Below are 16,750 nucleotides of genomic sequence, written 5' to 3' on the forward strand. Positions count from 1 at the left end.
TTTGGAAACTGAAACAGTATTTGATGTGTGAGCAAGAAAGAGAGAGCAAGGAGCCTGGGTGTGGCTTAACTCAACTGTTCTGTACTAAAGCTGCTTGCTGCTGTGAAACTGAACCTCTTCTCCTCTGCTTGTGTTTTGCATTTGGAGCAGATTTCTTTTCAGGTGGGGAGGGGGAGTAGAACTCCTTAGAATCAGAGTGTATTAATAATAACAATAACAATATGGAAAATACTCTAAATGCTCTGATGGTCATTTTGAAACATCCTTTCTTAGTAAGCACCTAGAAGCCAAGAGGAACATACGTGCCAAATTTCAAGTTTGTAGGCTTTACGGTTCTGGAGATTTTGTGATGATGCGTGAGTGGTATTTTGCTTTTATAGATTAATAGATAGATAGATAGATAGATAGATAGATAGATAGATAGATAGATAGATAGATAGATAGATAGATAGATAGATAGATAATTTATAGATAGATAGATAGATTAAAAAGTTAAGATTTTTAAAAAAAGGATTGTGGGTACTGCATTGTTGAAATTAAACCCGATCTCTCCCTGAACGGCTGGGATTCCAGATTTCAGGGGGAGCTGGAAAGTGTTCCAGGCTGATTCACAGCTGTCCGTCATTCTAGAGAGGTATCTTTTGACGTCTTTGGCAGCTCAGCTGCCTTCTGTTGATAGGCATCATTTGAAGACACAGGCAAGCTGATGCGGTGCCGGCCCTGGTGTCTGCTCTCTGACAGCTGCCTCCCTCACCGTGTCAACGCTTGACATTGTGGCCAGCACTTTTGTTAAAATGGCTGGGGGTGGGTGGGAATAATAATAATAATAACAACCACCGAATCCCGTTGAAAAGGTGGAATGGAAGATGGGGAAGGAAGGGGCAGAGGAGGAGAAGGCGGATCCACAATTGTCTGCAAACACCTCCAACACATGCTGTTACTGAAGTACCAGGAGATTAAGCCACAAAAACGTTCGGCAGCTTGAAAGCATAAATGTACAGGCAGTCCTTGACTTCAAATTGTTTGTTTAGTGACCATTCAAAGGCACAATGGCCTTGGAAAAAATGGTTTATGACCGGTCCTTGCAATTGTGACCCTAGCAACATCCACACACTCAGAGCCATTGTGGCTTGACCTAAGGCACATAAAATGTCAGGCACAAACAACCAGACCCAGCTGTGTAGAGTTCAAACAAGCTACTTTATTGTTCTCCACCTGCAATACAGGAATCTTCCCAGACTGGCAGTTTTCCCTTGGGAAAGACCAGATAAGGCTTTTAAGCATTCATGGGTGGCTGATCTCTAGTCTTTACATAACCAGTACAGGCTAATCAGGGGTGGGATTCTACCAGTTCGCACCTATTCACTAGAACCGGTTGTTAACATTCTAAGCAGTTTGGAGAACCGGTTGTTAGAAGAAATCACTGGCCTAATCCTGTAAGGAAGGCAGGAAGGAAACATTCTGGTGTTGCTTACAGAAACTGCCTCTCTGTTAACCCTTATTACATTCTTGGCAGGACTAGACTTCCTGTCTCAGGAACTTCTCTGGAGTTTTTTTTCCTCCTTTGCTGGTACTTTGCTTGTGTGGAGTGACCATTCAAAGTTACAATGGCACTGAAAAAAGTGACTTATGACCATTTTTCACACTTAGGACTGTTGCAGCATCCCCACAGTCATGAGAGACCAGGCGAGGAGATGCGTGCCTCCATGTGAGTGATGTTGAGTTGGCCACGTAAAGCCAATAACATGACCACCAAGCCATGTCCACCTAGTCACATGACCACCTAAGCCACACCCACCACCTAAGCCACCTAAGCCACGCCCACCACCTCATCCACACCCACAGAACCGGTTGTTAAAAAATTTGAATCCCACCCCTGAAGCTAATTCTTCCCTTGAGTCCTCCTCCGGACTGGGGCGGTTGCTCTCCAACCACCTTGGCTTGCTTAAGAAGCCATGATTTAGAAAACGTGAGGTTTCCCCAAGGTGAGCAGTTCGGCTCCTGGTTCCCCCTTTTACTTCCTTTTGAAGAACTAGCCAGTTTTGGGGGCAACGAAAAGCTGCTCAGATCCCCCTTATGGGCGTCTCCAATGACCAAGAACACTCCGCCAGGACAAAAACTAGGGGCAAAAATGCCCAACCCTGCATGTGTGTCTTTCTGACCACACTTCCTGCTCCTGACTCAACCTCATTCACAATCTTCTTAACCTTCAGGCTTGGTGGAAAGGAGATATCCTGGCCTTAAAGCTCCAGAATAATTTGCCAAGACGACCTCATTGTACGCTGGCTTCTTCACTCAATAAACAATCTCAGCCAGTAATTCGGTCAAGGGAGGGAGGGAGGGAAAATCAACCACGAGTTCTCTGCAGTGGCCTGGTCCTCCCAAAGCCCGCTACCACCTTATTTTTCCAGGTCAGCAGACAGTAATTTGAGGTCCCCGCGATAAAAAATCAAGTGACGCCACACGCTCCTTTTCTCTCCTTAGGACAATGCGGTGCCTTTATTAGATTTGCTGCTACAACGTGCCTGTAATATGTTCTCTAAACGGCAGCTCTCAGGTCAAACGCACCTCTTGATCAATTTACTACAGGTCCCCGGTTGCTGCGGGTGTGGATTCTCTCAAGAGTATCTTTTATTCTCCTGGCTAGGCTGGAACAATTGAATCTCAGGAGTTGCAGAAATGGTGGCTGCCATACCCTGCTCCCGTTTTTCCGCTTTTCTCCACTGATGTTGTTCTCTAGTTTGGGTAATGACAGGTCTGCAAGACAACAACCGAGAGAGCACCAAGGTCCTCGTCCTTCGCCTCCTCCTCCTATTCCTCCCCCTCCCTTCTAGCATTGATGATGTTCCCTAGATTGGGTAATGACATATCTGCAAGAAAACAACCAAAAGGCCACCAAGGACTTTGTCCTTCCCTGCTGCCTCCTCCTGCTCCTGCACCTGCTCCTCCCCTTCCTTCCTTCCTTCCTTCCTTCCTTCCTTCCTCCCTCCCTCCCTCCCTTCCCTTCCCTTCCCTTCCCTTCCCTTCCCTTCCTTCTAGCACTGATGATGTTCCCTAGATTGGTAATGAAATCATTGTCTTTCAGTGACCCCCATAGTCCCTTGCGGGGTGAGGACTAGGCAACTGAATGGAGCTGAGTGATTACTGGCCGGATGCCCTTCCTGTTGCTGATACAGAGTGATATTCAGCAGCCATTGTCTCAACGTCCCCTCTACCTAGGATCGAACTCACAGCCTCCTGATTGTGAGGCGAGAGCTCCACCTCTAGGCCACTGCACCACCCATAGTTCAGTGATGAAATGCCTGCAAGAAAAGAACCAAGAGAGCACCAAGGAACTCATAGTCATAGTCGTCCTCCTCCTTCTCCACAAACCCCACTCTCTCCTAGCACTGATGACGTTCCCTAGTTGGGTCATGAGACGTCTGCAAGAAAACAGCCCCAGAGAGCACCAAGGACCCCACAGTTGTCCTCCTCCTCTACTCTCCACAAACCCCACTCTCTCCTAGCACTGATGACGTTCCCTAGTTGGGTCATGAAACGTCTGCAGGAAAAACATCCAAGCTCAGAGAACGCCAAGGATCCCTGAGTGTTTCTTTGGGGCAAGAAGGGGTGCTTGTTACGTGGGGTGCCCCCAAAAAATGTACACAGGCCAGTTGGCGCTCACCAAGAAGCTCAGCGAATCTTCGCTTGGGAATAAAATACTGAGAAGGGGGAGGGAAACCAAAAAAGTAAACAAAACCAGTTGGCGCTTCAGCCTGCTAAAAACAGCTGCAGGCTTTTGATACTTCGGCAGACTTTGCCAAATCAGCACCAGGTGACCTTGGGGTGGGGTGTGGGGGGGTGAGTGGAACATCCTTTCTGTAGTAGCAGAAGCATCTGAGGTCCTTTTCATGGCTAAAGCTCAGAGCTGAAGAGAAACGGGAATCGAGGAACCGCCCGGGAGAAAAATCACAGCCCCCCCCCAAAAAAAACGGGCAGGGCAAACAAATAATCCTCCTTTAGCAACCGTTCCGAAGTTCCTTTATTTATTGAACTTGTAGGTGGCCCGTTTTGCCGAAGGCAATTCTGGGCAGCTCGTGGAGGCATAATTAAGCTGGACTGTCAATCATTTGAACAATGAATAGGGATCTTCCATTTCAAGTTCGGTTTAGAGTAACGGCGGCGCTGAAAAAGGCGACTTAGGACTGATCCTCACACTTATAACCGTCGCAACATCCCCGTGGGTCACGTGATCAAAATGTGGGTGCTTGGCAATCAGCGTGTATTTACAATGGCTGCAGTGTCCCGGGGGCTTCGGAATCAATATTTGTGACTTTCCCAGCTGGTTCTGACAAGCAAAGTCAAACAAGGGAAGCCACATTTGGAACACAGAATAAGTAAAGATTTGGAAGGGACCTTGGAGGTCTTCCAGTCCAACCCCTATAGGGGACCCTATATCCTTTTCAGATAAATAGTGGTCCAATCTCTTCTTATGAGCCTCCAGTGTTGGAGCATTCACAACTTCTGGAGGGAAGAAGCTTCTTGGATGAGAAGCGAAACCAGCGGTGGGATTCAGTGGTGGGATTCAAATTTTTTTACTACCGGTTCTGTGGACGTGGCTTGGTGGGTGTGGCAGAGGAAGGACACTGTAAAATTTCCATTCCCACCCCACTCCTGGAGGAAGGTTACCACCGGCTCTCTGAACTACTCAAAGTTTCCACTCCCGGTTCTCCAGAACTGGTCAGAACCAGCTGAATTCCACCTCTGGTGGGATTCTACCGGTTTGGCCTGGTTCGTCCAAACCGGTAGCTCTGAAGATCATCTGGGAGCGAATCGGTTCGCTCCGACTATCAGCTGCTGGGCCCACTCATCAGCCCCGGCTCCATACAGACCTTTATTTCCTGCTTGTGAAGCTTGGCTGCATTGTGCGGGCACCGCGGATGGTCACGCGTCAGCTGCTGAAGACAGAGGGAGAGTGCAGGAGGGCAAGAGGTCAGTAGGAAAGCCTCGGTGCATGTGCAAAGAGCACATGCATGAATAAAGCATGCCCACCAGTGGTAAACCAAATGTGAAATGTCTTCTAAAGAAAAAAAAACAAGAAAGTCCAGTTGCCTCCTGAAAAATAAAAGCACCTTTGGGACAACAGGGACCTGGAGGACTGAGAATCCCTACAGACTTTTAGCTGTACAATTTGGGATGAACACGCTCGGAACAGTGTGGGAGTCAGGATGGATTTCCATAGAAAAAAATTGCAGGCTACAGGAACCATGTGCCCCATTCAGGTGACCCTGAGGACACAGATAAACCTCCAGGTGGCCTCAACGACCCTCTCAAAGGATGCAAAGGACCAGCGGTCTGCAATCCTTCCATTGCTCGCCATCCAATCAGAGCTGAAGAAGCTTCTTGGATGAGAAGCAAAACGTCTTCAAAAGGAAAAAAAAGAAGAAAGCCCAGTTGCCTCCTGGAAAAACAACAACAAAAAACAGCACCTTTGGGACATTCTGGAGGCAAGCTGTTCCACTGATTCATTGTTCTCATTGTTAGCAAATTTCTCCTTAGTTCTAGGTTGCTTCTCTTCTTGATTAGTTTCCATTTGCTTAATGAATGCAGTGATTCACTTAACAAGCATGGCAAAAAAAAGTCATAAAATCGGGCACAGCTTGCTTAAAACTGCCTTGCTAAGCAACGGACATCCTTGAGCTCAGTTTTGGTTGCAAGTCAAGGACTACCATAAAATCTTTTAATATTTAGCTATCGTGATGGTATATTTTAGACTGAACACTAGCAAGTATCTCTGTAAGTATGCAATGCTTTTATTTTCATTCCTACAATTGACACGAATGATTTGCAGTATTTTATCAAGGGACCTACGGTATTTGATTTTTGGGAAATATTATTGCCAATGCTACCGTAGACTTCATAGCTTTTTTTTTTTCCATAAAAGCAAACCACTAGTATTTATGTCTTCTAGCCTAATCATCTAACGGAATTCTCTGACATCTTATTTTAGCCCGGGCAGCCTCTTACTTAGGAGCTGTTACAGACATGAATGTGTCTTTATTTCCAGTATTTATAACGTCCAAAGATAACGGTTTTAATTTATTGCTTTCTCCCCAGGGGGGATGTTGCAGGACTCAAATCTTTACCAGCCAAGCCTGTGTGTAATCTAATTAACACAGTGTCTGCATTAATTAACCTTCTGTCTTGTTGACTTGTAAGACCACTGACTTGACAAAGGTAATCTGCGGTCCATCCGTGGACATGGATTTTCCCCCCCCTTCTTCAGTTTTTTTGGCGTGAAAAATCTAAAACTTGGGAAAAGAGATCGTTTCTTAAATGAATTAATTAATTCTTTATTGGCCAAGTGGGATTAGACATACAAGGAATTTGTCTTGGGGCAGGTAAATTATTGCATTCTACCATAAACTATTGCAGTCATGTGTTACCCCAACAACTGCAACTTTCTAATCTGGGGCTTTTCCAAGCAGGTCAACAAGGGAGAAAGATTCTTAAAAAGACTGAAAAGAAACATTTTGGGGTGGTTCCTGATTGTAAGAAAAGCTGCTTGTTCCTGAACTGTGGTTCCTATTTCCTGATGGATCTGGAAGGACAAACCAGGGTTCCAATTGGGTTAGCATCCTGGGAAGGGACAGAGAGAGAGAGAGAGGCACTACTTAGATCAAGAGCATCCAACCTTGGCAACTTTAAGGCACAGCTGGCTGGAGAATTCTGGGAGTTGAAGTCCACAAAGCCTTAAAGTTGGCAAAGTAGGACGCCTCTTATCCAGATCCAACCTTGAGTATTTTGAGATCAAACCATCTCCTTTAGGCCAGGTAAATGTTTCTCCCTACTTGGGCTTTCTAAGGGGTGATGGAGACAAATATTTGCATCTTAAAGGGTCAAATATTTGTCTGATTAACTGTCGTCCCTTCCGAAATTTTCTTCCTTCTTGTTTTCCGGCACGAAGACGTCAACGTTTGGCTCTCGCTTCCAGGATCGTGTCTTTCCCGGAAGAGGCCATGCCTTGAAAGGGTGTGTGTTTGTGTCTGTCTCTCTCTGTGTGTGTGTGTGTGTGTGTGCTTCACTTAACGGAGCCCCAGCTGAATTCACACCCTCCCTCGCTGCCCTGTAGTGACAAGAAAACCTTGCTTGAAGTGCTAAAAGAAAACAAGAGCCCTTAAAAGAGAGAGAGAAAAGAACAGCCCCCGAAGCTATTTTGAGATCAAGCGATGTGCTTACTCACCGCTGTGTGCATTCTCAACAGCTCATGTAAAACCATCAATCAGTCAGAAGAATGAAAATTGGCTCCCTGAAGGATCGCAGCACAGGGAAGGTTTTTTTTTTTTGGGGGGGATGGGGAAGGGTGGGGGGAGATGCAGTGTTTGCAAGGCAAGCCTGGCCTGCCAAACACCAGGAACTGGCTCCTGTTTGACAGGTAGTCCTTGACTTACAACTGTTTGTTTGGTGACTGTTCGAAGTTGCACACTGAAAAAAGGGATTTATGAATAGAATAGAATATAGAATAGAACAGCAGAGTTGGAAGGGACCTTGGAGGTCTTCTAGTCCAGCCCCCTGCTTAGGCAGGAAAACCCTATCCCATTCCTGACAAATGGCTATCCAGGCTCTTCTTAAAAGCCTCCAGTGATGGAGCACCCACAACTTCTGGTGGCAAGCCGTTCCGCTGACCTCCTCAACCCAACCAGTTGTGTTTGGGTTGCAGGTCTTGAAAGACTGAAGTTTTGCTCTCCTCCCAACGTTCTCTCAAGACAGGAAAAACTTGGTTTTGTATCCATGAGCAACAAATAAACTCAGAACTGGTGGGTCCAAAAGGAGGACAACTTGGTCAGTTGCTAGAGCAAATGCTTCTGTTGGAAGGAAAGGAGTATGAATTTTCCTCATTTTAGGATCGTAGAATAACAAGAGTTGGAAGGGACCTTGGAGGTCTTCTAGTCCAACCCCGTCTAGGCAGGGAACCCTACATCATTTCAGACAAATGGTTGTCCAATCTCTTCTTAAAAACTCCCAGTGTTGGAGCATTTACAACTTCTGGAGGCAAGCTGTTCCACTGGTTAATTGTCAGGAAATTTCTCCTTAGTTCTAAGTTGTTTCTCTCCTTGCAACTCGGATGATTTGACTCTGGACCAGTGGGGGTAATTCTACCGGTTTAGCCTGGTTCGCACGATCCGGTAGTAAAAAAATGTTACCGTTCGGCCAACTGATATTTCTTTTTTTTTTTCCCCTCCTGACAATCAGCTGTTCTGACAATCAACCGTGCCAGGATCCCCCTTGCTATATTTCTGCCTCACCTAGGAAGCTTCCCTAAGGCCCAGGAAGCAAAAAACCCGGAGCACAGGAGGGGGTGGGGTTGCTGCAAAAAATGCCACGCTCTCCTAGCCATGCCCACAGAACCAGTAATACAAAAATATTTGCTTTCCACCCCTGCTCTGGACCCATTAAACTTTTTTTCCGGGAAGGAATTCCCTCCCTAGAAACCGGAAGGTTGGCTTTGGCCAAGCACAGTAGACGAGGAGAGACACACACCAATGAAAGACCACCCCTCCAGAGACCCTCAAGCCAGACCCTGCCACCCTTTTCCCCCCCTCCCAAGAGCTGCTTTTAATCCACTCTGAATCAGAAGAGCTTGTCAATGCGAGAGTCCGCCTTAAAGGTCCCCATGGATGACTGCGCCACAATTTAATGGCGAATGTATTAAGCCAGCCCCTGCCTGGCAGAATACAAGTGGAGAGGGGGGGGGGAGGAAAGGCTCAGAAAGCAGAAGGATAAAAAGAGGACGGGGGGGGGGGAGGAAAGAGGGGAAAAGAAATTTCAAACTATTATTCTCTCTACCCCTAAACACTATCATTATTTTTAATCCCATCCCATAATTTGCGGTTGCAGTTGACATAGTGCTTCTGAATGCTTGAGGTTAATCATACTGCCAGGGAAGCGAGTCCAGGCTTGTTCCCAATAGCTTCCTGTCCTCGAAAACAGCATTTTCAATGATTTCTGCTCCTTAAATGTACAGCAAGACAGTTAATTCCATGCTCTGGTTCCTTAAAGTTCACCAAGGAAGCAGAAGGCTGTGGAAGAGTTCTCTTTATGATTTATCTCTTTCATTTTGGCTGGGTTGACTTCTCCAAACATGGCAGGGTGCTGGGTTCAATCAAAATCGCATCTGCTTCGGCCCTCTGTGTGCAAACGTGGTTTTTGAACTCTGCGCAGACTTCGAATTGGGCAATGCAAAGTTAACCTGCAGGGCGGAAGCAATTGACTTGGTACGGAGACCAGATAAGAGTTTAAAGCTCTGGAGTTCAAGAACTTAGCTTGGCAATCCAATCTTGTTAAGATTCTGAAGTCAAGGCTTGTTCTCCGACAACCTGCCAATCTTCGTAACAAGGCAGAGGCTATCTCCAAAATGAAAGAAACAAAACAAAACACTATGGGGCCACTGAAGTCTTGAGCCAAGGAGGTCATGCACGTCTTTTCCAACGTTTCTAGGCAAACGAACATTGAACGTCATGAACACCAACTGGCATTCAGAATATTCTGATTAAGGCTTCCGAGACTGTAATTACGCACACGCTTATTTTCAAAACAAGTCTTGTTTTATTGCAACACTGGGAATTATTTTCATTCCCAGCTGATAATGAATCTCAACCAGTCCTTCAAGATAATCACCCACCTTTCTTTTCTGTGAAGTGCTGCTGATAACAGAAGTGTCCAATGAACTAGAAAGAAAACCAACCAAAGTACAAAGAGCTTCAAGAATGAATCTGAACAGAATGAACGACTTTGCTTCCTGCAAAGGTTTTGTCATCTTGGCCTGTCCTTTATAGCTTAGGGGAGGGGCAATCACCTCCCAGCCATACTCCCGAGTTGCTCCTTTTGTCTCAGCTGCTCTTGCTGTCTAGCAGCTCTGTGCATATGCGCACTGGGAACAGGCTCCCCTGGGTCCTCTGCCTCGCTGCTACCAGACTCAGAAGCTCCGGAGGCAGCACCCCACTTCCAGATGGTCCTGGCCACATCTCTGCATCGGACGCAGGATCTTTGTCCGAGTCCTCCCCAGACCCCCGGACTGGTCCCCGTTCTTCCCCACTGTCCGATTCCGCTGCCATCTGCACAGGCTGCGGTGAACCACAACACAGAAGACATGATGAAAACTCTTTAACTGGACAACACATGGGCAGATTTCACCAAAGTTTTGTCTCAGAAACTGTGAGGATCCTAGACCAAACCAACTCCAAAAATGCTAGAGAATCCCTGGAACCCTGGCAGTCACCCCTCTCCCTTCTAGCACTGAAGACGTTACCTAGTTGGGTCATGAAACGCTTACAAGAAAACCCTCGAGCACAGAGGGCGCCAAGAACCCCACAGTAGTTGTTCTCCTCCAGCTCCTTCTCCTATTCCTCCTCTTCCTCCACCATCACCTTCTCCATTCCCTCCTAGCACTGATGATGTTCCCTAGTTGGGTCATGAAACATCTGCAAGAAAACAACCCAGTTCAGAGAGCACCGAGGAGCCCACAGATTCAACCCTGAGCTGCAGATTTTCTCTTCTCTTACCCTACATGTTGCATGCCCATAACTTAGAAGGAATAGATGGAAAACGCCTCCACTTTCCTGCGGTGCTTTCCAAACACTTTGAGATGATGATTGGATTTTCCCAGCCAGCTGCCCTAGAATGATTTGTCATTGAAAGTAGACAATAGTAATCTGGATGGAGCAATATTCTTGCATGTGGCTATGTATTCAATTACTGTTAATAACTACTGGCTGTTGGGAAGTTTGTAAAGCTGCGTTGCAGGTCTCACACAACTGCAAAATTAGATGTGTTGCCAGCAGTTCATTGCCAAATTCAAAGGGAAGGGCTGCTCTGGAGAAGTTCTCCACCTTTTAATGAACCAAAAAGCTGTTTATTGAGGGGAATGAACAAGGCCCTCTGTTTATTAGAAAACTTCCCCTGACCTCCAGTTCATGAGCTGGACTGAAAGGGAACTTATAGCATTTTCTCCACCCTCCCCAACAAACAATTATGCTTTGTTAGATCTTAATTTTTTAATTTTATTTATTTTTGCCTTTCCTTATTATCTGAGGCTAACACGACACACAGTTCAAACAACAATAATAATAATAATGGGGAGGAAAAAACCCAGCCCTTTTCCAAGGAAAGAAAAGATTTTGCACACAAGAAAGGAGATGGCTGTTAAACAAATAAAAAAGAAGAGGAAGGGGGCTGGAAATGTGGGAGAACTGAGCCTGCCAATTAAATCTAAGAGGAGACCGAGAGAAAAGAGAGAGAGAGAGAGAGAGAGAGAGATACAATTACAGCTTTCTGTAAATTACTTTGTGTAATTAAATCCCCTTTCCCTAAATTACAAACCATTTAGCTCTTCTTTTATAACAATGTAAGCAATGACCACCAGCAACCTTTTTATGAGAGCTGGGTGCCATAAAAGTGGTTAAACAACAACCACTTTGCCTGCCTCTTCCCTTCAAAAACAGGCATGGGAACAGGGATGGTTTACTTCGGTCTTGAAAACCCGAAAGAGACGGGGGGAAATCTGCACGGTTTGTTCCTCCAAACTCTGTGCTCCAGGACTGGATTAACACCCCAGGATGTCGAAGGGGTTTCCGTAAAATGCTTTCCAAGCATGGCTTTAGTGAGCTGGTTTAGTAGATTCCTACGGAGGGCAGGCAATTGGATTAGATGACCTTTGAGGTCCCTTGAAGGGTCGCGGTGGCTCAGGGGCTAAGATGCTGAGCTTGTCAATCGGAAAGGTTGGCAGTTTGGTGGTTCGAATCCCTAGTGCAGCGTCACGGAGTGAGCTCCCGTTCCTTGTCCCAGCTTCTGCCAACCTAGCAGTTGGAAAGCACGTTAAAAAAATGCAAGTAGAAAAATAGGGACCCCTTTGGTCGGAAGGTAACGGCATTCTGTGCACCTTCGGTGTTTAGTCCTGCCGGCCACATGACCACGGAGACGTCTTCGGACAGCACTGGCTCTTCGGCTTTGTAACAGAGATGAGCACCACCCCCTACAGCTGGAAATGACTAGCACATATGTGCGAGGGGAACCTTTACCTTTACCTATTTGTATTTAAGAGGAGTGGGCTTCAATAGCCAGAATCCCCCACCAACACCTTTGTCTACCCATCTTAAAGTCACCAAATTTGAAAAACGCTGATCTTATTACAAGGATGGGAAATTTCGAGATGCTTTTAGACTTTAAGGCTCCTTACAATACAGGCAGTCCTTGACTTATAACCACAATGGAGCCCCAATTTTTTTTCGTTGCTAAGTGAAACATCGGCTTGCCCCACCTTTCTTGACACCACCGTTAAACGAATCACTCCAGTTATTAAATTAGTCACGCGATTGTTAAGGGAATCTGGATTCCTCTTTGACTTTGCTTGCCAGAAGGTTGCAAAAGGGGATTGCCGTGACCCTGGGATACTACAACCGTCGTAAGTGTGAAACAGTTGCCAAGCGTCTGAATTTTGATCACATGGCCATGGGGATGCTGCTACGGTCGTTGAGCGTGAAAACTGGCCGTAAGTCACTTTTTTCAGTGCTGTGGTAACTCTGAACAGTCACTAGGACTCTACCTGCATTTACAACCCTTAATTAAGGAAGTATCTGTGCTTAGAAAAAAGAATATGACTCTTCCTTCTCTCAAACATGAAGGTCTGATTGCCTTCAGAAGTTGCAGAAAACCTTCATCACGCGAGGTTTTTAAGAAGAGACTTGGCAGCCACTTGTCTGAAATGGTAGAGGGGTCTCCTGCTTGAGCAGGGGGTTGGACTAGATGACCTCCAAGGTCCCTTCCCTCTCTATTCTGATTGATTGATTGACTGATTGAACGAAACAAGTGCTTCTCAACCTTAGCCGCTTGAAGATATGTGGACTCCAACTCCCAGAATTCCCCAGCCAGTCTCAACCCAGGAATTGAAATCCACATCTCTTCAAGTGCCCCAAATGGAGAGAAACACTACATTAGACTAAGCCAAGATAAGTAACAAACTGTGTGTATCAATGATAGGATTCCAAAAAAAAATTATTAACAGTTCTGTGGGCGTGGCTTTGTGGGCGTGGCAGGGGAAGGCTATACTGCAAAACCCCCATTCCCTCCCCACCCCGCTAACCCTGCTTTCCAGCTCCCTTCTCCTGTGCAGGGCAACCAAAGGAGACTCAGCCGATCAGCCGGGACTCAATGGGAGGCAGAGAAGAGGTGGGGACGGGGACGGTCAGAGGTGGGATTTGCAGGTTCTCCGAACTACTCAGCATTTCTCCAGAACTGGTCAGAACCTGCTGAATACCACCTCTGGTGTGTGTATTCTGCCATTTGGGTGAAGAGCCGCCTTTCCTATTGGGCTGAACCAGAGTTCTTTTTAAGTGCCTTCAAGTCACTGTTGGGCTCCTGGCAATGAATGGCCTGGGGAAAACCCCACAATTTTCTTTGCAATGTTTTTGGGAAGGCGTTGGGGCCACGCTTGCTTCCCAAGGGCTAAGAGGAAGGGATTGGCCCAAGGTCACCCCGCTGGCTTTGTGCCCAAGATGGGAACAGAAGATAAAGTCACCCGGTTGCTAACCTGGTTACCTTATCCACCACACAACGGACTGGTACTCCAGGCTGCCTGGACAGGTTTCTGCAGTTTTGACCCTCCTCCTTGCAGCCAGGCAGTAAAAATATTTAACAAGCCAAGTGCAACTCAGTTCTGTTTTCCTGTTGTTTTTTTTTCTTTCCTCCCCTCTTTCTCTCTCCTGAGCTCTGTGTGTGTGCAAGATAAGACGGATTAGCACCGCCGAGCAAGCTGTGTTAAAATAATAGGTCTTCCCCTACTCGGTGGTTTCCTTCCGCCGTCCCTCCGGCTGCCATCACGCCAGGCCCAATGATTCCCCTGCACTTTGTAACGCTGCTGCCGGGACTTAAAGCAGATTTTTAAATTAGTTCCTGACAGTGCAAACAGATTGCTATTGATTGAAATGAGCCTTATTTTAGTTCTTTAGATGAGCAGCCCTAATGACTAAATACTGTATTGCCCATTTTGACACTTGGTGCCGGGGACTCCCCAGCGGTTTCTCTGGCAGCTGCGAGTTTTTCCACCCTGCCGGATTACTAGGAGAGGAGGGAAGCGGGCCATCTGTGGCTCTCCCAACTCGTGGCAGCTCTCAGGCAGAACTGGAGGCAGAACAATGCAAGGGAGCAAGAGGGAGCCACGTTTGTAGCGTTGCCAAGAACTCAACGGCAGACGGGAGTGTGGAAATGGGCCTGGAGTCACGAGGAGGCCTGCTTGAAGTGAAGAAGCTTCATCTCATAAGCTGCTCCTCCCTCTCTCCCTTCATCCTTTCCTTTCCTTTCCTTTCCTTCTCCCTTCCCTTCCCTTCCCTTTCCTTTCCTTCCCTTCCCTTTCTTTCCTTTCCTTCTCCCTTCCCTTCCCTTTCCTTTCCCTCCTCCACCCTCCCTCTTTCCTTTCTTCTTTCTTCCCTCCCTTCTCTCTCCCCTTCTCTCTTTTTTCTTCCTACCTGCCTGCCTGTTTTTGCATGCTTTGAAAAACTCTTAATAAAAAAATATTAAAAATAAAGTACTTCATCCTCCTGCCACCCCATGGCCCAGTTCAATTTCAACACCTCTGAACCAATATTAAATTGTAAATGTACCGCCCCCTAAGAGAGATTTTTCTCAGATTTTTATCCAGAACTCTTGAAAATATCTTATTCTCGGCCCTCTTCGAAAAGAAGACAGTTCTGGTCTCCTTCCTTCTCCTTCTCCTTCTCCTTCTCCTTCTCCTTCTCCTTCTCCTTCTCCTTCTCCTTCTCCTTCCCTTCCCTTCCCTTCCCTTCCCCTTCCCCTTCCCTTCCCTTCCCCTTCCCTTCCTTCCTTCCCCTTCCCCTTCCCCTTCCCTTCCCTTCCCTTCCCTTCCCTTCCCTTCCCTTCCTTTCTTTCTTTCTTTCTTTCTTTCTTTCTTTCTTTCTTTCTTTCTTTCTTTCTTTCTTTCTTTCTTTCTTTCTTTCTTCCTTCCTTCCTTCCTTCCTTCCTTCCTTCCTTCCTTCCTTCCTTCCTTCCTTCCTTCTTTCTTTTCTCTCTCTCTCTCTCTCTCTCTCTCCTTTCTTCCTTCCTCTTTCTTCCCTCTCTCCCTCTCTCCCTGCTATTCCATGGCAGAAGCATCAGGACAAACCCTGGTTAGGCTGCCAACCTCCTCGCATCAACGGGGTGGTGGGTGGTGAGATAAATAAACTCCGAGGGGGGTAAAGGAAGTAACGGAGCTTCATTCTCAGGGATCAGTTCCTGCCAATCCCAACCCCATTTGTAATCCCACCCCCTGCGAAGCCGATGGGAATTTAAGAAGGTTTTTCCTGCTGGCCTCTGATCAGGATAAGCTGCCCCTTGGCTGGCTGTAGAGACGATGCGAAGGCCCCCGGAACTCTTGGGCTCATGACAGAAGGCGCCAGATCGTGACTCAGAAGGATAGATAGACTGACAAACAACATCACAACAACCCTATCTCTCTCTCTCTCTCTCTTTCTCTCTCTCTCACACACACAAACACACACATATATATATCTGTCTCTGTCTGTCTGTCTCTCTCTCTCACACACACACAAACATCTCTCTCTCTCTCTCTCTCTCTCTCTCTCTCTCTTCACCTTGAACAAACCTGTTAGTGCAAGTCAAGGAGGATGCAGTATAAGCTCTCTTGGTTCAGATGGGCAGGCAGGACTGTGAGCGGTTAGACACATCACCAAGTTTTGAATTCGTGTGTGTGTGTGTGTGTTTGTGTGTGTGTTTGTGTCTGTGTGTGTCTGTACTAATTGTATCGGGGCATCACAACCTTCTACACTATTTGCACAAGAACCAGTTCCGCAGATTATCTGTGAGCTTGTGAGTACGGAGAGGTTTCCTGGCACAAATTTGGCAAGGGAAACCAAGGGTTCGAGGAACTGGTTGGTTGGGTTTTCTTTTCTTGCCCCAGAGATGCTGGATTTTCAGTGGGTGCCTCTAAAGTTTAAAAGTAGGAGGCAGTAGGTCGAGGGGAGCCTCTCAAGGCTCGTTCTGCCCCCCCCCCCATAAAGTTTGATGGCTCACAAGCAACTTGCGACACAAATTCCCCTGCAGACGTCATACGTTGTGTGCAGCCTACAAGAATCTTGAGTTTCAATTAAGTCTCCTGCTTCGGAAGCAATTTGGTACACGAGGATCTTCAATAAAATAAGTTCATAATGCCCGGATGTTTTTCCAACCTTCTACCTTATCATCCATCATCCCAAAGCCCTATGGTTGCCACGGAACAAAAGATAGCACCTTGGGGGGGACTCCAAATTTGGGTGTTTCGAAGCCACCTACCCTTGCCACAAGCTTTACCCAGAGAAGACCCACTGTCCATGGTACGTAACCTAAGAGGTTTCCACTAGACGCGTTCAACCAGCAGTTGGTATCCCCACGGTTTCCTTTCTCCAGCCATACTTCGCATAAGCCAACCTTTTTCTTTAGACTCTTCCTCCACACATAAATGTATACTCAACAGCATCCCTTCCACACAGGTAGTTCTTGACTTATGACTGTAACGGAGCATGGAATTACGGCTGTAAGTCCTGCTGGTCGTTAAGCGGATCATCCATTGTAGGATGGCTGCCAGGTGCCCCAAATGTGATAACATGACATGGTAGAAGCGGACATCAGAACTTCAAATCCAGGTCATAAATATCTTTTGGGTGGGGTCTATCATAACTTCAAAAGCTTGCCAGGCAATTGGTTGTAAGTTGAGGACTTCCTATAT

At 46.7% G+C, this 16,750-nt stretch overlaps 1 protein-coding gene across 20 annotated transcripts in view; it reads right to left on the minus strand.

Moving 5' to 3' along the window:
- Positions 1-16,750, minus strand: part of FBRSL1 (fibrosin like 1) — a 520,677-nt gene that overhangs the window by 378,148 nt on the left and 125,779 nt on the right. The window lies entirely within an intron of this gene.

Source organism: Notechis scutatus, chromosome 13 (genome assembly GCF_049901735.1).
Source record: "Notechis scutatus isolate UNSWTSFEM ecotype Mainland chromosome 13, rNotScu1.2, whole genome shotgun sequence".
NCBI lineage: Eukaryota > Metazoa > Chordata > Lepidosauria > Squamata > Elapidae > Notechis > Notechis scutatus.